Source organism: Chlorocebus sabaeus, chromosome 6 (genome assembly GCF_047675955.1).
Source record: "Chlorocebus sabaeus isolate Y175 chromosome 6, mChlSab1.0.hap1, whole genome shotgun sequence".
Taxonomy (NCBI): domain Eukaryota; kingdom Metazoa; phylum Chordata; class Mammalia; order Primates; family Cercopithecidae; genus Chlorocebus; species Chlorocebus sabaeus.
The window spans coordinates 61,898,786-61,918,947 of record NC_132909.1 but is presented as its reverse complement, the minus strand read 5'-3'; the positions used below and the strand labels follow the sequence as shown (position 1 = coordinate 61,918,947).

General features: G+C 55.3%; 1 long non-coding RNA gene across 2 annotated transcripts; it reads left to right on the top strand.

Moving 5' to 3' along the window:
* Positions 1-9,485: 9,485 nt before the first annotated feature.
* On the top strand, positions 9,486-19,092 carry LOC140711937 (uncharacterized). 2 transcript variants are annotated; one of them, XR_012093287.1, is made up of 3 exons: positions 9,486-10,440; positions 11,637-11,746; positions 15,231-19,092. It is a non-coding gene; the product is annotated as an uncharacterized lncRNA (long non-coding RNA). The 2 variants fall into 2 exon arrangements; XR_012093286.1 differs by having other exon boundaries at positions 11,634-11,746.
* The last annotated feature ends 1,070 nt before the right edge of the window (positions 19,093-20,162 follow it).

Here is a 20,162-nt window from a genome sequence, read left to right as displayed (position 1 = left end):
AGTGCCTGATGGCAGGGGTGTGTCCTCAGACACCCCTCAAAGCAGGCCTCGGCCCGCAGGCTCCCCCAACCCTGCTGGGAGCAGCGGGTGTTAATTATACCCAGGCCAGCGGCCCCTCCTTGGCTGCTCAGTGCCCACTGCACTGCCTCAGGGAAAACCGCGCGGTGACTATTTTAAGAATCCATCTTTAAGGCGGCCCACGCGGGGCCCAGGCAGGCAGATGTGGAACGGAAGTAGCTGGGCAGTGGGGACTGTGGGGGCCCTGGGGAGGCTGGGGAAGGGGGCAGAGGGGCTACGTCTGGGCAGAGCAGAGACTGAGGGAGGAGGGAGAGCCCCTGTCTTCAGGGAGACCCCAGTCTGACAGAGGAGGCATCTGCCCACAGAGGGGCCACAGTCTGATGGAGGAGGCATCTGCCCTTAAGGAGACCCCAGTCTGATGGAGGAGGCAGGTTATGTGCCCATAGAGGGAGCCTCGGTGCCCATAGTTGGTGACTTCTTTCATGTCAGGACAATTCTATTCCAGCCCCCAAAACTGAATGTGGGGCCTGCAGCAAGGGAGGGCCTCACGCACAGCCTTGGGTGAGTCCCATCAGTTTCTCCATCGTCTACCAACCCATCTTCCTCCGATGCCCCATGATATGTCCCTCTGTCCCTGTGTTCTGAGGATGTGTGAGCCTCTGTACACTGGTCACGGTAACAAATCACCCACTTAATGACTTAAAACAGCAGACAGGGCCGGGCGCGGTGGCTCACGCCTATAAACCCAACACTTTGGGAGGCCGAGGAGGGCGAATCACCTGAGCTCTACTAAAACTACAAAAAATTAGCCGGGTGTGGTGGCACATGCCTGTAATCCCAGCTACTCGGGAGGCTAAGGCCGGAGAATCACTTGAACTGGGGAGGCGGAGGTTGCAGTGAGCCAAGATCGCGCCATTGCACTCCAGCCTGAGCAACAAGAACGAAACTCCATCTCAAAAACAAAACAAAAGGCCAGGTCCAGTGGCTCACATCTGAATCCCAGCATTCTGGGAGGCCGAGTCGGGTGGATCCCCTGAGGTCAGGAGTTCAAGATCTGCCTGGCCAACATGGCCAAACCCCGTCTCTACTAAAAATACAAAAATTAGCCGGGCGTGGTGGTGCACACCTGTAATCCCAGCTACTGGGGAGGCTGAGGCAGGAGAATCGCTCCAACCCAGGAGGCGGAGGTTGCAGTGAGCCGAGATGGTGCCACTGTACTCCAGCCTGTGTGACAGAGTGAGACTCTGTCCCGGCAACCTGTTTCCGTCTCTCTCAGGCTCACCTTCCCGCCTCCTCTCGTGAGGGCCCTGTGAGGACACTGGGCCTCCAGGTTACGCAGGATGCTGTCCCGTCTCAGGGTCACTTAGTCCCAGCTGCAGGTGCTTCTGCAGTGAGAGGCAACACGGCCACAGGTCCCAGGGATTAGGACAGGGATGTCTTTGGGGCCGTTGTTCTGCCCACCACAGAAGATCTCAACATCCCCCTTCTCCATGACCCTTCAGTCACCTCTGCTCAGGTCTGCCCAGGACTGTTGCACAGGCTGTGCCCAGCACAAGCCCCCTGCCGAGACCAAAGGGCAAGGCTCTGCGCACGGCCGGGGTCCCCGTCTCCAATGTCCCTGGCCTTGGCTATGGCCTATTGCCAGACACCGTGTCACCAAGGTCTGCATTATTTGCATATAATCCCAGTTGGACACCTCAACTCACCCTGCCCATCGTCCTGCCGGCGAGATGGTCCCACAGCGGCCCCAGCTGTCAGGGGCTCGGCAGGATCTCCCCTGACCCTGTAACGCCCCTCGCTGTCCCCGGGTTCTGGGTTCGAGAAGAACCGCCTGCTTCATTGCAGGAAGTGACATCCACCCCCACCTCTGGATCAGAGGCCACGATCTACCCTCCAGACCTAACGCCAGGTCCCCAGCCCTTTCTGTCTCCTCTCTGTCTGTCTGTCTCTGCTGTTCAGGCCTCTCTCTCCATGTCTGTCTCCCTGTCTCTGTCCCTACTAAAAATAAAAAAATTAGCCGGGCATGGTGGCGGGCACCTGTAATCCCAGCTACTCCAGAGGCTGAGGCAGGAGAATCACTTGAACCTAAGAGGCGGAGGTTGCAGTGAGCCGAGATCGCACCACTGCACTCCAGCCTGGGTGACAGAGCAAGACTGTATCTCAAAAAAAAAAAAGGATTTAGTTTAATTCCTGTAATGAGTCAGCCCCTTGGAAAATCAGACAGAATTCTGCCTGCTGAGCAGACACATTCCAGAAGGTATTCTGTGAGAGGTTAGATGAATTCCTAGTGAAATTCCCAGGGGCGGGAGAGCGTGTCTGGAAGGCCTGGGGACGTCACAGCAATCACAGCAGGACTGTGGGGCGGGTATAACTGTCTGCTGGCGCTCACTGCTAGCAGGAGGGAGTTCATACTCTTTCCTGGTTTCCTCCCGGCTCAGTGTATCATGATATGCTGGGAAAGGGAGCAGAATTCTCTTTTCTGTTTGTTTGTTTTTTGAGACAGAGTCTCACGCTGTCACCCAGGCTGGAGTGCAGTGGCGCAATCTCTGCTCACTGCAACCTCCGCCTCCTGGGTTCATGCCATTCTCCTGCCTCAACCTCCGGAGTAGCTGGGATTACAGGCACCCGCCACCACGTCTGGCTAATTTTTGTATTTTTGGTAGAGATGGGGTTTCCCCATGTTGAGCAGGATGGTCTGGAACTCCAGACCTCAGATGATCCACCCTCCTCAGGCTCCCAAAGTGCTGGGGTTACAGGCGTGAGTCACCACACCTGGCCTCAACTCCATTTTAATTAACCCTGCAGGGGCCGGGCATGGTAGCTCACACCTGTAATCCCAGCATTTTGGGAGGCTGAGGCAGGAGGTGAATCACCTGAGGTCAGGAGTTCGAGACCAGCCTGACCGACATGGTGAAACCCTGTCTCTAGTAAATACAAAAAATTAGCTGGGCGCGGTGACGGGTGCCTGTAATCCCAGCTACTCGGGAGGCGGAGGCAGGAGAATCGCTTGAACCCGGGAGGCGGAGGTTGTAATGAGCTAAGATCACACCATTGCACTCCAGGCTGGGCAACAAGAGCCAGATTCCATCTCAAAAAATAAGAATAAATAAATAAATAATAAATAAATAATAAAAATACAAAAAATAAGCCAGGCTTGGTAGCGCATGCCTAGTCCCAGCTACTCAGGAGGCTAAGAATCGCTTGAACCTGGGAGACGGAGGTTGCAGCGGGCTGAGATTGCCACTACACTCCAGCCTGGGCAACAGAGCAAGACTTGGTCTCACAAAAAGAAAGAAAGAAAGAAAGAGATTTAGGAGAGGACACAAGCAAATGCAACTCAGATTGACTTTGGCAAAATCAGGCTTTATGGGTTCCCATAACTGAAACATCAATGAAGGGCCAGCTTCAGGCTCAGCTGGTTCCAGGCGCCACACAGCATCCCCAGGTTCCTTCAGTGTTGGGAGCTCAGGCTCCAAGCCCAGTACGGAGTCGCAGCTCTGCCACTTGGCCCCGAGGGACCCTGGACAAGGCCTACCCCTCTCCCAGCCTCCGTGTCTTTATCTGTAAGTGAAGTCGTCACACTGACATCCCTGCCCTGGGGGACGTCATGAGGGTCACCGGACACCTGGCAAAAATCAGTAAGGAATAAGAACAAATGTTGGTTCTGGTTGTTGTTGACCAAGTAAATTAACAGCCACTTCCATGTGACGTTCTGGTGTCAGCTGGCGAGGAGTCAATGTACGCTGCCACCAGAGGGCGGCAAACACCAAGGATGCAGGTGTTTGCCCCGCCACAGAGAAAACGTGCCTGCTGCTCTCAGGTCCTCATTCCTGTAACCGGATGGGGTTTGCTTCCTGCTCCTTGAAAGCCTGGACAGGGCGGGGCGCGGTGGCTCACGCCTGTAATCCCAGCACTTCGGGAGGCTGAGGCAGGCGGATCACCTGAGGTCAAGAGTTCAAGACCAGCCTGGTCAACATGGCAAAATCCCGTCTCTACTTAAAAAAAAAATAATTGGCCGGGCACGGTGGCTCCAGCCTGTAATGCCAGCACTTTGGGAGGCCGAGACGGGCGGATCACGAACTCAAGAGATCGAGACCATCCTGGAGAACACAGTGAAACCCCGTCTCTACTAAAAAATACAAAAAATTAGCCGGGCGAGGTGGCGGGCGCCTGTAGTCCCAGCTACTCGGGAGGCTGAGGCAGGAGAATGGCGTAAACCCGGGAGGCGGAGCTTGCAGTGACCTGAGATCCGGCCACTGCACTCCAGCCCGGACAACAGAGCGAGACTCCGTCTCAAAAAAAAAAAAAATTAGCCGGGTTGTGGTGGCGGTCACCTGTAATCCCAGCCACTGAGGAAGCTGAGGCAGGAGACTCGCTTGAACCTGAGAGGTGGAGGTTGCAGTGAGCTGAGACCGCACCACTGCACTCCAGCCTGGGCATCTGAGTGAGACTCCATTTAAAAAAAAAAAAAATTATTTGTAGAGATGTGGTTCTCACCATGTTTCCCAGGCTGGGCTTGAACTCCTCAAGTGATTCTCCCACCTCAGCCTCCCAAAGTGCTGGGATTACAGGCGTGAGCCGCTGCACCCGGCCCTGATCAACTATTTAGATGTTGAAAATCGAGCCTGCAGGGCTGGGCGTGGTGGCTCACGCCTGTCATCCCAGCACTTTGGGAGGCCAGGAGATCCAGATCATCCTGGCGAACACAGTGAAACCCCATCTCTACTACAAATACAAAAAAATTAGCCAGGCATGGTGGGGGGCACCTGTGGTCCCAGCTACTCGGGAGGCTGAGGCAGGAGAATGGCGTGAATCCGGGAGGCAGAGCTTGCGGTGAGCTGAGATCCGGCCACTGCACTCCAGCCTGGGAGACAGAACGAGACTCTGTCTCAAAAAAAAAAAAAAAAAAAAAATTAGAGATGGGCTCTGCCTCTGCCACCCAGGCTGGAGTGCAGTGCCGTGATCATAGTTCACTGCAGCTTCCAACTCCGGGGCTCCAGTGATCACAGGACAAACCTGCCCCCCGGCCCGACAGCCAGGTGCTCACACCAGCCCTGTTGATAACTGGAATCTATGGAAAGTTCTGGCTCCACCAAGCTGCTGTCCTGAATAAGTCGTTGGCCGGATCAGTGATTCCACCCAGGGGGCATCTGCAAGGTACCACTTCGTTCTCCCCGTGCCCCGGGCAGCCTCCCTAGGACGTCAAAGCCGCCAGTCAGGCTGCAGAAACAGCCTGGGGGTTCCTCTGTGACTAAACAATCCCACGCTGGGGTCTCTACCCAGAGAAGGGAAAACGGGTCCCTACGCATGTTCGAGGCAGCCTGATTCATAATGAACAAAAGGAGAAGACAGGCCAGGCGCGGTGCCTCACGCCTGTGATCGCGGCACGTGGGGAGGCTGAGGCAGGCGCATCACCTGGGATCAGGAGTTGGAGACCGGTCTGGCCAACATGGTCAAACCTCATCTCTACTAAAAAGACAAAAAGTAGCCGGGCGTGCTGGCGGGCTCCTGTAATCCCAGCTACTCAGGAGGCTGAGGCAAGAGAATCCCTAGGACCTGGGCGGTAGCTGTCGCAATGAGTGGAGATCGTACCACTGCACTCCAGCCTAAGAGACAGAGGGAGGCTCCATCTCAAAAATTAAAAAATACGGCCGGGCGCGGTGGCTCACGCCTATAATCCCAGTACTTTGGGAGGCTGAGGCGGATGAATCGCCTGGGGTCAGGAGTTCAAGACCAGCCTGGCCAACACCGTAAAACCCTGTCTCTAGTAACAATACAAAAATTAGCCGGGTGTGGCCAGGCGCGGTGGCTCACGCCTGTAATCCTAGCACTTTGGGAGGCCGAGGCAGGCGGATCACGAGGTCAGGAGATCGAGACCATCCTGGCTAACCCGGTGAAACCCCGTCTCTGCTAAAAAATACAAAAAACTAGCCGGGCGAGGTGGCAGGCGCCTGTAGTCCCAGCTACTCGGGAGGCTGAGGCAGGAGAATCACTTGAACCCGGGAGGCGGAGGTTGCGGTGAGCCAAGATCACGCCATTGCACTCCAGCCTGGGCGACAGAGTGAGACTCCGAATCAAAACAAACAAACAAACAAAGAAGCCATGGGCGGCCACACACAGACCATCACCGACCTGCGGGAACGTCTGTTCTCAGGGAAAGGAACTTCCAGACTCAGAAAACTGGGGCAGGAAACATCCCAGGCCAGTTTTTCCAGCCCACCGGGTCTGAGGCAACTTCCAGGAGGATTGCCTGAACTTGCTGAAATTTCCCAATTCCCTCCTGGGCACACGGTTTTCAGAGGAGAACACACGCCCTGAGCCCTGAACCGAGGCTGAGGCCTCACCCTGGTGTTTGAATCCTGGGCCCTGGGTTTAGTCCACAGGAGAAGCCACGCCGGCTGCTGGGACGGATGGGAAGCAGGAAGCCGCCGTGGAAAACACGGACCAGCACGTCGGAAAGCCGGACGGCGGTGCCGTCTAACCCCAGGGTGCCCCGGCGAGGAGCCCACCCCAGATAACCGAACACGGCGGCTCCCAATAGACGAGCATACCCTGTCCACAGCAGCAGGATTACAAGAGCCCAGCGTGGACAGAAACAGCAGCACCAGCCGGCGCGGTGGCTCACGCCTGTAATCCCAGCACTTTGGGAGGCCAAGGCGGACGGATCACGAGGTCAGGAGATCGAGACCATCCTGGCTAACACGGTGAAACCCCGTCTCTACTAAAAATACAAAAAATTAGCCAGGCGAGGTGGCGGGCGCCTGTAGTCCCAGTTACTCGGGAGGCTGAGGCAGGAAAACGGTGTGAACCCGGGAGGCGGAGCTTGCAGTGAGCTGAGATCGCGCCATGGCACTCCAGCCTGGGCGGCAGAGTGAGACTCCGTCTCAAAAATAAATAAATAAAATAAAATAATAATAATAAAAAAAAGAAACAGCAGCACGATTCATGAGAGCCAAGCGTGGACGGAAGCAGCCCAGGTGTCCAGCGATGGACACACAGACACAGCACAGCCCTCCACGCACTGGAACTCGACTCAGCCCTGGAGAGGAGCGGCGAGTGAGGCTCTGACACCGGCCACAAGACGGATGCACCCTGAGGACGTCAGGCTCAGAGAGACCCAGACACAAAAGACCACACAGTGTGTGATCCCATTTCCATGAAAAGTCCAGGGCCGGGCACCGTGGTTCACGCCTGTAATCCCAGCACTTTGGGAGGCTGAGGCAGGCGGATCTCCTGAGGTCAGGAGTTCGAGACCAGCCTGGACAACATGGCAAAACCCTGTCCTACTAAAAATACAAAAATTAGCCGGGCGTGGTGACGGGCGCCTGTAATCCCAGCTACTCGGGAGGCTGAGGCAGGAGAATCGCTTGAACCTGGAAGACAGACGTTGCAGTGAACTGAGATCGTGCCATTGCATTCCAGCCTGGGTGACAGAGAGAGACTCCATCATGGGAAAAAAAAAAAGAAAAGAAAAGAAAAAGAAAATAGGATTAAACGTTGTAGTGAATAATTCAGCGGGATTTGGTGCCTCCACACTGCTGTGCCGCCTGCACCTCTAACTCCAGGATATTCCCATCACCCTTTGTGGTTGAGGCATCATCTATCGTCTGTCACTCGCTGTCCCCTCTCCAGCCTGGGGAACCCTTGCACCCCTTCCTGTCTCTGTAGCTTCGTCTGTCTGTCCTGGACATTTCTTTTTCTTTTTTCCTTTTTTTTTTTTTCTTGTTGTTGTTGGGTTTTGTTTGTTCGTGTTTTGAGATGGAGTCTCGCTCTGTTGCCCAGGCTGGAGTGCGGTGGTGCGATCTCGGCTCACTGCAGGCTCCGCCTTCCGGGTTCACACCATTCTCCTGCCTCAGCCTCCCGAGTAGCTGGGATTACAGGCACCCGCCACCTCGCCCGGCTAATTTTTTTGTATTTTTAGTAAAGACAGAATTTCGCCATATTGGCCAGGCTGGTCTCAAATTCCTGACCTCAGGTGATCCACCCGCCTCGGCCTCCCAAAGTGTTGGGATTACAGGCGTGAGCCACCGCGCCCAGCCTTTTATTTTTAATAGAAATGGGGTCTTGCTATGTTGCCTGTGGGAGATTTTTTTTTTATTTTTATTTTTTGAGACTGAGTCTCTCTCTGTTGCCCAGGCTGGAGTGCAGTGGTGCAATCTTGACTTTCTGCAACTTCTGCCTCCCGGGTTCAGGCGATTCTCCTGCCTCAGCCTCCTGAGTAGCTGGGATTGCAGGCACCTGCCACCACGCCCGGCTAATTTTGTATTTTTAGTAGAGACAGGGTTTCATCATATTGGTCAGGCTGGTCTCGAACTCCTGACCTCAGGTGATCTGCCCTCCTCGGCCTCCCAAAGTGCTGGGATGACAGGTGTGAGCCACTGCGCCTGGCTGCCCACACTGGAATTCTATGTTATGGGAACTTCATCTCACAAAAAGAAAAAGGGGACGTGTTGGAAACAGCCTGACTCCGAGATGGGCCCTGAATTCAGGCATTTATTGGTTCGTGAAACAAAGGTTGATGGGGCCCTTGCGTACCCAGGTCTGCCCTGTGGGGCGGCGGAGGGGCGAGGGCAGGGAGAGGCCGCCTTGAGAGGCAGTGGCCCAGGTGGAGGACCCAGGGCTGAGCCTGGCAATGCTCAGACTCCAGCTTCTGGAGAACAATCTCAGGTCCACAACGTGGAGACGCTGGCAGATGGTCCTGCTGAGGGCCAGCAGACATCATCCCCGCTTAATCCCGCTTCTCCTCCCGGGAGGAGGTCAAAGTCACACCACGGAGGCTCATGCCTGTAATCCCAGTACTTTGGGAGGCCAAGGTGGGCGGAGTGTCTGGACCCAGGAGATCGAGGCCAGCATGGGCAACATGGTGAAATCCCAGCCCTACTAAAATACAGAAAATTAGCCGGGCGTGGTGGCGGGCGCCTGTAGTCCCAGCTACTCGGGAGGCTGAGGCAGGAGAATCGCTTGAACCTGGGAAACGGGGGTTGAGATTGCGCCAGGCGTTGTCTCAGGAAAACAACGTCTCACAGGAGAGTCGCGTCCACCCCTGGGCGAGCAGACAGTCGCCACAGACCGGGAGCCGAATCGCCACTTTACGGACAAGTCCAGCAAGGCTGGGGCAGTGAGATGTTGTGACGGCCACAACTCCCCGTCCCCGTCCGTCTCTCCCTCCGTGCTGTTCCTCTGTGAGCCACACCCGGGGCTGCAGAGCAAAGTGCAGGCTCGGTGGACAGAGGGGGCCGGTCTCCAGACAGGCGGCCTGGGAGGGTGACCTTAACCCCCAGCACGGTTTTGTCCTAGAAGCCGTTGTGTGGCTGTGTTCCAGGCTGTCCAGGGTTCAGGCTGGGCCACCGTCTGGGTCCAGACCTCGGTGTCCATCAGGACCCAGCCTGCCCTGCAAGTGGCAGAAATGTGGTCTTTCGACCTCCGTCAACCCTGGAGACAAAGCAGGGAAGGGAGGGAGTTGGGCCCTGGCTGGAGGCCTGGACATCCATCCAGAGAGAGCGAGTGGCCTCGAGGTGGCGTGTGAGTCCCCGGGAAAGATGCAGGGGACGTTGGGTGGCCGGCGGCACAAGTGAGGCTCAGGGTCCCGCAGCCCCCCGTGGTGTGGGTGCCTGGCCTGGGGGTCCTCGAGCAGGACAAGGGAGGGAAATGAAAGCAGGCCAGGATGCACGGTAGCTCGGCTGCGGGGACTCTGTGATACGCTAAGTCCTTCCTGCTCACCACTAAAGCCAAGAGGAAAAGGAATTCCTGGCAGAGTCCAACTTAAAGTCAACAAACAAACAATGTGGGAAGGAGAGAAGGAATCTCAGGAATGTGGGCGGGGTCCTCCTCCCGCCAGGGCCACCCTGGACCTGCTGAGAAATCGGAGGTCCCCCGAGGACCCACGTTCAGGCGCCTCCAGCCTCTCCCTGCAAACCAGAGAACCCTGCAGGAGCTTTGCTTGGAGAAACCGTGGAAACTGCCCCCAGCCCTCCCGTCTCTATTTCCTTCTCTGTTTTATTCCCTCATTCTCGGCTGTGAGATAAAACAGGAGAGAATGAGACACTGGTTCTGGAGGACCCAGCTGAATTTCTTTTGGTGATAGGGTCAAGCTCTCTTCCTTGCCGGCCGCAGCCCTCACTGAAGGGGATTTGGGGGCCTCTGGGCAGGGGTCCTGAAGGCTTTGAATTGTTCAGCCTCTGGGGGTACAGGAAACCCTGCGGAAGGTTTCAGAGACAAGAGTTCCACGGAGAGAAAAAACCATCAACTTTGCAGGTTGGTGGCGGAATCTGGTGATTTAAGAAAACGTGTTTCTAAAGCCTCGGCCGGGCCGCGCCTGGGCTGTCCGCGGTGCTCTTCCGGAATTCTCTACAATATCTGGAAGTGACCAAGAAAATTCCAGAACCCGGAGGCTGTGCCGTGGAGATAAACATGGGCACCTGGGTATGTTTGCTTTTATTGTTAGGACCTATTTTATTACAAGCAAAAAAAAAAAGGAAGCTGCCCAGAAAACCAGGCGTGATGGAAGGCAGTGGGGCCTGCGGTGGCCCCACGGATTCTAGAATTTTCCTCTAGGAAGATGCCCGGGTTTTTTTTTTTTTTTGAGACAGAGTCTCAGTCTGTCGCCCAGGCTGGAGTGCAGTGGCGGGATCTCGGTTCACTGCAACCTCCGCCTCCCAGGTTCAAGTGATTCTCCTGCCTCAGCCTCCCGAGTAGCTGGGATTACAGGCGCCGCCACCACACCTGGCTAATTTTTGTGTTCTTTAGTAGAGAAGGGGTTTCACCGTGTTGGTCATGCTGGTCTTGAACTCCTAACCTCGTGATCCGCCCGCCTCGGCCTCCCAAAGTGCTGGGATTACAGGCGTGAGCCACCGCGCCCGGCTGATGCCCGGGAATTTTAACCCTGTTGGCTCGACGGAGAAGCTTGGGGTGGTGGGGAGAGGATTACTGTGGCTTTCTTTCTTTTCTTTCTTTCTTTCTTTCCCTTTCCTTTTCCCTTCCCTTTTCCCTTCCCTTTTCCCTTCCCTTCCCTTTCTGATGGAGGGCAGTGACATAATCATAGTTTGCTGCAGCCTGGACCCCGCTGGCCCAAATGAGCCTCCTGCCTCAATCTCCTAAGTAGCTACAGGCATATGCCACTACGCCCGGCTACATTTTTTTTTTTTTTTTTTTGGACAGTTTTGCTCTTGTTGCCCAGGCTGGAGTGCAGTGGCGCGATCTCATCTCACCGCAACCTCCACCTGCTGGGTTCAAGCAATTCTCCTCCCTCAGCCTCCCTAGTAGTTGGGATTACAGGCAGGTGCCACCAAGCTCAGCTAATGTTTGCATTTTTAGCGTTTCACCTTGTTGGCCAAGCGGATCTTGAACTCCTGACCTCAAGTGATCCACCTGCCTCGGCCTCCCAAAGTGCTGGGATTACAGGCGTGAGCCACCGCGCTGGCCTCAGTGTGGCCTTCTTTTTCTTTTTTTGAGATGGAGTCTCGCTCTGTTGCCCGGGCTGGAGTGCAGTGGCGCGATCTCGCTTACTGCAAGATCCGCCTCCTGGGTTCATGCCATTCTCCTGCCTCAGCCTCTCGAGTAGCTGGAACTACAGGCGCCCACCACCACGCCCGGCTAATTTTTTGTATTTTGTTTAGTAGAGACGGGGTTTCACCATGTTAGCCAGGATGGTCTCGATCTCCTGACTTCGTGATCTGCCCACCTCGGCCTCCCAAAGCGCTGGGATTACAGGCATGAGCCACCGTGACCGGTAAGTGTGGCCTTCTTAAAGAAATAAGGGTGTTGGCTGTAGGGAAATGTGATTACCCTGTGCTTCTGGGATGTTTTTTTCTCTTTCTTAAAATTTGATTTATTCATTGTTGTTGTTGTTTGTTTTTTTTTTTTTTTTTTTTTTTTTTTTAATTTTTATTTTTTTTGAGACGGAGTCTTGCTCTGTAGCCCGGGCTGGAGTGCAGTGGCCGGATCTCAGCTCACTGCAAGCTCCGCCTCCCGGGTTCACGCCATTCTCCTGCCTCAGCCTCCGGAGTAGCTGGGACTACAGGCGCCCGCCACCTTGCCCGGCTAGTTTTTTTTTTTTGTATTTTTAGTAGAGACGGGGTTTCACCGTGTTAGCCAGGATGGTCTCGATCTCCTGACCTCGTGATCCACCCGTCTCGGCCTCCCTAAGTGCTGGGATTACAGGCTTGAGCCACCGCGCCCGGCCTGTTGTTTTTTTGAGACGGAGTCTCCCTCTGTCACCCAGGCGGGAGTGCAGTGGCGCGATCTCCACTCATTGCAACCTCCACCTCCCGGGTACAAGTGATTCTCCTGCCTCAGCCTCCTTAGTAGCTGGGATTCCAGGTGTGCACCACCATGCCCAGCTGATCTTTGTATTTTTAGTAGAGACAGGGTTTCACCATGTTGGCCAGGCTGGTCTTGAACTCCTGACCTCAGGTGATCCACCTGCCTCGGCTTCCCAAAATGCTGGGATTACAGGCGTGAGCCTCTGTAATGTGTTTACTGTGTTTGCTGGTTTGTTTGTTTGTTTGTTTGAGATGGAGTCTTGCTCTGTCACCCAGGCTGGAGTGCAGTGGCCAGATCTCGGCTCACTGTAAGTTCCGCCTCCTGGGTTCAGACCATTCTCCTGCCTCAGACTCCCGAGTAGCTGGGACTACAGGCGCCGCTACCACGCCCAGCTAATTTTTTGTATTTTTAGTAGAGACGGGGTTTCACCGTGTTAACCAGGATGGTCTCGATCTCCTGACCTCGTGATCCGCCCGTCTCGGCCTCCCAAAGTGCTGGGATTACAGACGTGAGCCACCGCACCCGGCCTGTTCGTTTGTGTTTTGAGAGACAGTCTCACTGTGTCACCCAGGCTGGAGGACAGTGGTGTGATCTTGACTCACTACAACCTCCGCCTCCCGGGTTCAAGTGATTCTCCTGTCTCAGTTTCCCAAGTAGGTGGGATTACAGGCCTGAGCCATCGCACCAGAACCACTGTCTGTTTTTATTTTTGTAGAGACAGGGTCCTGCTCTGTCACCCAGGCTGGAGTGCAGTGGCAAGATCACATCTCACTGCAGCCTTGACCTCCTGGGCTCACATGATCCTCCTGCCTCAGCCTCCTGAGTAGCTGGTACCACAGGCATACGCCAGCGCGTCTGGCTAATTAAAAAAAAAAAAAAAATTAGCAGGCAGGCCCGGTGGCTCACTCCTGTAATCCCAGCAATTTGGGAAGCTGAAGTGGGCGGATCACTTGAGGTCAGGAGTTCGAGATTATCCCCATCTCTACTAAAAATACAAAAATTAGCTGGGCGTGGTGGCGCGAACATAATCCCAGCTACTCGGGAGGCTGAGGCAGGAGAATCGCTTGAAACCGGGAATCAGAGGTTGCAGTGAGTTGAGATCATGCCCCTGGGCAACAGAGGGAAAATCCATCTAAAAAACAAACAAAAAAATCCAGGATGGGGTCTGGCCACGTTGCCCAGACTGTTCTTTTCTTTTTTTTTTTTTTTTTTTTTTTTTTTTTGAGACGGAGTACTGGACTTGAACTCCTGAGCTCAAGTGATTCTCCTACCTCCACATCCCAGGTTGCTGTACTACAGCCGTGAGCCACAGTGCCTGGCCCTGGCGTTTCTTCTTGTTTGTCAGGCTCTGGTTGTTACCTCTAGATTGTTTGGGGATGTTAGGTTTCTCCTTTGTTGCCAACTCTACTTTATTATTTATTTATTATTATTATTTGAGATGGAGTCTCGCTCTGTCGCCCAGGCTGGAGTGCAGTGGTGAGGTCTCGGCTCACTGCAAGCTCCGCCTCCCGGGTTCCCGCCATTCTCCTGCCTCAGCCTCCCGAGGAGCTGAGACTACAGGCGCCCGCCACCTCGCCCAGCTAGCTTTTTGTATTTTTTAGTAGAGACGGGGTTTCACTGGGTTAGCCAGGATGGTCTCGATCTCCTGACCTTGTGATCCGCCTGCCTCAGCCTCCCAAAGTGCTGGGATTATAGGCGTAAGCCACTGCGCCCGGCCTATTATTATTTTTGAGTCGGAGTCTTGCGCTGTCACCCAGGCTGGAGTGCAGTGGCGCGATCTAAGCTCACTGCAAACTCTGCCTCCCGGGTTCACGCCATTCTCCTGCCTCAGCCTCCCGAGTAGCTGGGACTACAGGCGCCCGCCACCTCGCCCGGCTAGTTTTTTGTATTTTTTAGTAGAGACGGGGTTTCACCATGTTAGCCAGGATGGTCTCGATCTCCTGACCTTGTGATCCGCCCGTCTCGGCCTCCCAAAGTGCTGGGATTACAGGCGTGAGCCACCGTGCCCGCCCCGACTCTTATTTTTAAATGTTGGTCTACACAAGTCTGGGAAATGTGAAATTAGTTTTCAAGCATATCAGGGAAAAAATGGATACAAAAGTCTTGAGGACCACTTAAGAAATGAACAGTAGCAGATGTGTGACAGTTACACTAGGCTGCTACCTTGTAAAACATTTTGGAAACATGTTTCGGGCCAGGCCTGGTGGCTCTTGCCTGTAATCCCAGCGCTTTGGGAGGCCGAGGCGGGCAGATCACGAGGTCAGGAGTTCGAGACCAGCCTGGCCAACATGGAGAAACCCCGTCTTTACTAAAAATACAAAAATGAGCTGGGCATGGCGGTGTGTGCCTGTAGTCCCAGCTACTCGGGAGGCTGAAGCAGGAGAATCACTTGAACCCGAGAGGCGGAGGTTGCAGTGAGTTTGAGATCAGGCCATTGTACTCCAGCCTGGGCAACAGGATGAGACTCCGTCTCAAAAAAAAAAAAAAAAAAAAGAGAATATTAGCATGTTTCCTAGCTAAGCCAACTCAGAATAAAAAGAAAATAAAGGAGAAAATATAATCCCAATAAAATACATCAAAATAAATATGTAGACATATACATGAGTTTACGTTTTGTCTTGTTTTGTTTCCTGGAAGACGAAACCTCGCTCTGTCACTGAGGCTGGAGTGCAGTGGTGTGATCTCAGCTCACTGCAACCTCTGCCTCCCCAGTTCAAGGGATTCTCTTGTCTCAGCCTCCTGAGTAGCCGGCATTACAGGCACCACCACGCCTGGCTAATTTTTGTATTTTTAGTAGAGACGGGGTTTCACCATGTTGGCCAGGCTGGTCTCGAACTCCCAACCTCAGGTGATCCTCCCGCTTCTGCTATTTATGTATTCTTTGTTTCTTTATTTTTTTATTCTTTTCTTGTTGTTGTTTGCATTTTATCTTTCTTTTGCTGTTTATTTAGAGACAGAGTTTCACCCTGTTGCTCAGGCTGGTCTGAACTGGACTCAAGCCATCTGCCCACGTTGGCCTCCCAGTGTGCTGGGATTACAGGAGGGAGCCACTGCGACCAGCCTGGAAGTGTTCATTTTTTATTTTTATTTATTTATTTTTTTCAGACGGAGTCTTGCTCTGTCGCCCAGGCTGGAGTGCAGTGGCCGGATCTCGGCTCACTGCAAGCTCCGCCTCCCGGGTTCACGCCATTCTCCTGCCTCAGCCTCCCGAGTAGCTGGGACCACAGGCGCCCGCCACCTCGCCTGGCTAGTGCTTTTGTATTTTTTAGTAGAGACGGGGTTTCACCGTGTTAGCCAGGATGGTCTCGATCTCCTGACCTCGTGATCCGCCCGTCTCGGCCTCCCAAAGTGCTGGGATTACAGGCGTGAGCCACCGTGCCCTGCCTTTAATTTTTAATAGAGATGGGGTCTCACTGTGTCACCCAGGCTGGTCTGAATCTCCTGGACTCAAACCATCCGCCCACCTCAGCCTGCCAAAGTGTTGGGATCACAGGTGGGAGCCACGGCGCCCAGCCCCGAAGCCCTCCTTGGACAAGCACCTGAGCCTCCACGGCCCGTAGGCCCATCAAAACCAGAACAAACTGGTACCTGTGATGCAGCCTCCACCCCAGCCCCAAGGCCCAGCCCCAGGCCACCCGAGCCGACTGTGGGTGACCTGAGATCAAGTGTCCTGTCCTGCTATCAACTATTGATGCCTGAGCAGTCACCTCCGGGAGCTCCGGCTTTGGTGTCCTGGGTTCCCTGTTATGAAGCCCGGGGCAGCTGCGACCTGGCGGGTGTCTGCTCCTCCTTCATCCTGGGCCCGCCTGGGGCTGTTTTCCTTCTAGGCCTGGTTCCCTCCAAAATTAGCTTCCTATCCGGATCCCACATCCCCTCACAATGGAGTCCTGATCTCTGGGGAAGCAGAATGTCAGGGGCACTGCCAGATTTTTATTTGTGTGTTTTTGCTTTTACTTATTTATTTGATACCGAGTCTCACTCTGTTGTCCAGGCTGGACTGCATTAGTGCGATCCTGGCTCACTGCAACCTCCGCCTCCTGGGCTCGAGCGATTCTCCCGCCTCGGCCTCCCGAGTAGCTGGGATTACAGGCACCTGCCATCACGCCCGGCTAATTTTTCTATTTGTAGTAGAGACAGGGTTTCGCCAGGTTGGCCAGGCTAGTCTCGAACGCCTGACCTCAGGGGATCCACCCGCCTTGGCCACCCAATGTGCTGGGATCACAGGTGTGAGCCGTCGTGCCTGGCCTGACTTTACTTTTTTTTTTTACAAAGAGCAGACCTTCCACCTGCCATGGATAAAACGCCGAGGTCTGGAGGATGCTGCAGACACAGGGTTCCCCAGAACAAGCCCTGGGCGCGGCAGCCTGCAGAGCTGGGGTCTCCACTCCCGGGGGAGCATGGAGCGGGGCCTGCCATCCCGTCTGTGGGCCCCCCTCCGCCCCCGCCGCCCTCCCCGCTCTGCGGGTTTGGCCGCTGACCCCGTGGTCGGGCTGGTGAACAGATGGCCGCTGGATCACTGACAGCCCGGCTCACGTTCCCTCTCCGTATCAAGACATCTTCCTTTTAATAAATTTTGCAAGGCCATGGAGGGGGGCCAGCGCTCCGGCCCAGGTCTGTCTCCCGTCCTCATCACCACGCGAGGCCCCAGCACGCCTGGCCAGCCTCAGTCCCCGCAGGATGAATGGGCTTCCGGGGCCTGACGGGACCGGGTACGCAGGCCACGCGGCTTCAAACACCACAAATATACTCTCGTCTCTGGAGGCCGGAAGTCTGAAGTGAAGGTGTGTGAGGCTCCAGGCGAGGACCCTCCCGGCCTCTTCCCGCTCCTGGTGCTGATGGCCACCTCTAACCCTGCTGGACGTGCGGCCAATCCCCTCCCAGTTCTGCCTCTGCCACCCCACAGCCGTCTCCTCTGCATCTGTGTCCACGTTTCCCTTGTCTCCTGAAGTTGCCTGTCGCTGCGGTGGTACCCACCCTAATGATCTCATCCTCACTAATGACATCTGCAGAAACCCTATTTTCACATGAGCTCCCATTTCTAGGTGCCTGGGGTTAGCGTAAAGACAGATTTTGGAGGGAACTCAGTTCGCCCCACGCCGGGGAGTTGGCCTTTGTGGCCGCCTCCTCTGCAGCCCTGGTTCCCGAGGGGCCGGCCCTTCCCCCTCAGATCAAATTCTGCCTCCTCAGCGAGGCCTTCCTGACCCTCCCGGGCCCTTCCTGCCTTTCTCGCTGGCTGCGGCTGTTTCCTGCAGGGCTGGCTGCAGCTCCCGGCGGCGCCCTGTCCGGTACCTGTTTCATGTCCGTCGTTAGCAACCCCGGCTTCCCACACAGCTCATCGCCAGCAAGAGCAGGGACCTAGTAGGCCGTGCGTGTCCCTCCGAACCACAGGCTGCTGCGGGTGGCCGCTTGACAGAAAGCCCCCTGCCCCCCGCTCCTTATTTGTTTTTTGTTTTTTGTTTTTTTTTTTGAGACAGAGTCTCGCTCTGTCGCCCAGGCTGGAGTGCAGTGGCCGGATCTCAGCTCACTGCAAGCTCCGCCTCACGGGTTCACGCCATTCTCCTGCCTCAGCCTCCCGAGTAGCTGGGACTACAGGCGCCCGCCACCTCGCCCGACTAGTTTTTTTTTTTTTTGTATTTTTTAGTAGAGACGGGGTTTCACCGTGTTAGCCAGGATGGTCTTGATCTCCTGACCTCGTGATCCGCCCGTCTCGGCCTCCCAAAGTGCTGGGATTACAGGCTTGAGCCACCGCGCCCGGCCTCCTTATTTGTTTATTTGCTTATTTTGTTGTTTTAGAGACTGGATTTTGCCCTGTTGCCCAGGCTGGAGTGCAGTGGCGGTTCACTGCAGCCTCCATCTCCTGGGTGCTGGTGAGCCTACGGCCTCAGCCTCCCGAGTAGCTGAGACCACAGGCGTGCACCACCATGCCCAGCTAATTCTTTGACTTTTTTTGTAGAGACGGGGTTTTGCCATGTTGCCCAGGGTGGTTTCAAAGTCCTGGCCTTCAAGCAATCCTGCCTCGGCCTCCCAATGTGACGGGATTACAGGCATGAACCACTGCACACTGGGCCCCATCCTTTCCTTTTTTTTCTTTCTGAGACAAAAATTAGCCAGGCGTGGTGGCGGACACCTGTAATCCCAGCTACTCGGGAGGCTGAGGCAGGAGAATCGCTTGAACCCGGGAGGCGGAGCTTGCAGTGAGCCGAGATCTGGCCACTGCACTCCAGCCTGGGCGACAGAGCAAGACTCCGTCTCAAAAAAAAAAAGAAAATACAAAAATTAGGGGGGCGAGGTGGCGGGTGCCTGCAATCTCAGCTCCTCGGGAGGCTGAGGCAGAACTGATCGAACTCGGGGGGGTGGGGGACGGTGGTTGCAGTGAGCTGAGATCACGCCACTGCACTCCAGCCTGGGCAGCAAGAGCAAAACTCCTTCTCAGAAAAATAAAGTAAAATAAATGGGACCACACCGTGTGGCCTTCTGCGTCCGGCGTCTCTCACGGAGCATCGAGCTGTGGCTGGGGTCAGAGCCTGTTGTGTTCCGCCGTGGACGGCCTGGGCTGTGTTGGTCTTTTCTTTCACTGACGGGAATTTGGGCTGTTTCCACGTTTGGCCTCCATGAATAATACTGTGATGAACGTTCAGGTACGCGTTTCTGTGTGGACGTGTGTTTCCCCTTCTCCCAGGTGTCTGCACAGGAGGGGAATTGCCGGGGTGTCCTGAGGAACAGCCCCCACTGCTGGCACATCCCCAAGCCTCCCCACCTTTTTTTCCCACAGAGTCTCGCTCCATCACCCAGGCTGGAGTGCAGTGGTGCGATCTCGGCTCACTGCAACCTCTGCCTCCCAGGTTCAAGCGATTCTCCTACCTCGGTCTCCCGAGGAGCTGAGATTACAGGCACCCGCCACCATGCCCGGCTAAGTTTTGTATTTTTAGTGGGAGACGGGGTTTCACCGCATTGACCAGGCTGATCTTGAATTCCTGACCTCAGTGATCCACACGCCTCGGCACCCTCTTTGGAAGTTCCCAGCAAGTCCCCTGCCTGAGTTCAGACCCACGGGCCGTCTTACAGGCTTAGAGGCCTCAGGCACCTCATTCCACCTCTGTGGAGGTGGGTTTCCCTGGGAAAAGGAGAAGAAAATATTTCCTAGGCACGGGATTAAAGGGTTAAAACAGGAAAACCTTGAAGGAGGGGCCCAGGTCTAGCTGAACTCCCCCCGGGGTGAGTGGGGCGGGGGTCAGGCTGGGGAGGGGAGCACAGAAAGGCTGGGTGCCAGGCCTGGGGGAGAGGCGGATGGGGTGGGGAAGGGTGGGTCTGGGCAGATAATGGCTGTGGCCTTTTCCTGTTGGCCTGAGGGCTGGGGGTGGGGGTGGGGAGAGGCTGGTCTCCCTGAGGTCTGGGCATAGGGAGGTGTCCTGGGATGAGAAGACACTTGAGAAGTGACCCTGATAATTCAGAGGCAGGGGTCCTTCTTGGGGTGGGGGATGAACAGAGACTGGAGGGGGTGGGGGAGAAAGGGGTGGAGGGGCCCGTTTAAGGAGCCCTCAGGCCGGGTGTGGCAGCTCATGCCTGTAATCCCAGCACTATGGGCAGCGGAGGCGGGAGATCCCTTGAGCCCAGGAGTTTGAGACCAGCCTGGGTAACATGGTGAGATTCTGTGTCTACAGAAAAGTTTAAAAAAATGAGCCAGGCGCGGTGCAACTACTTGCCTATAGCCCCAGCTACCGAGAGGCCGAGGCGGCAGGATCACCTGAGCCGGGGAGGTTGGGGCAATGGTACCGAAATTGTGCCACGGCACTCCAGCCTGGGCGGCAGTGTGAGACCCTGCCTCAAAAAAATAAATAAAGCCCCCATTCCCCTTAGGATCGCTACTTCCTATACCAACCCAC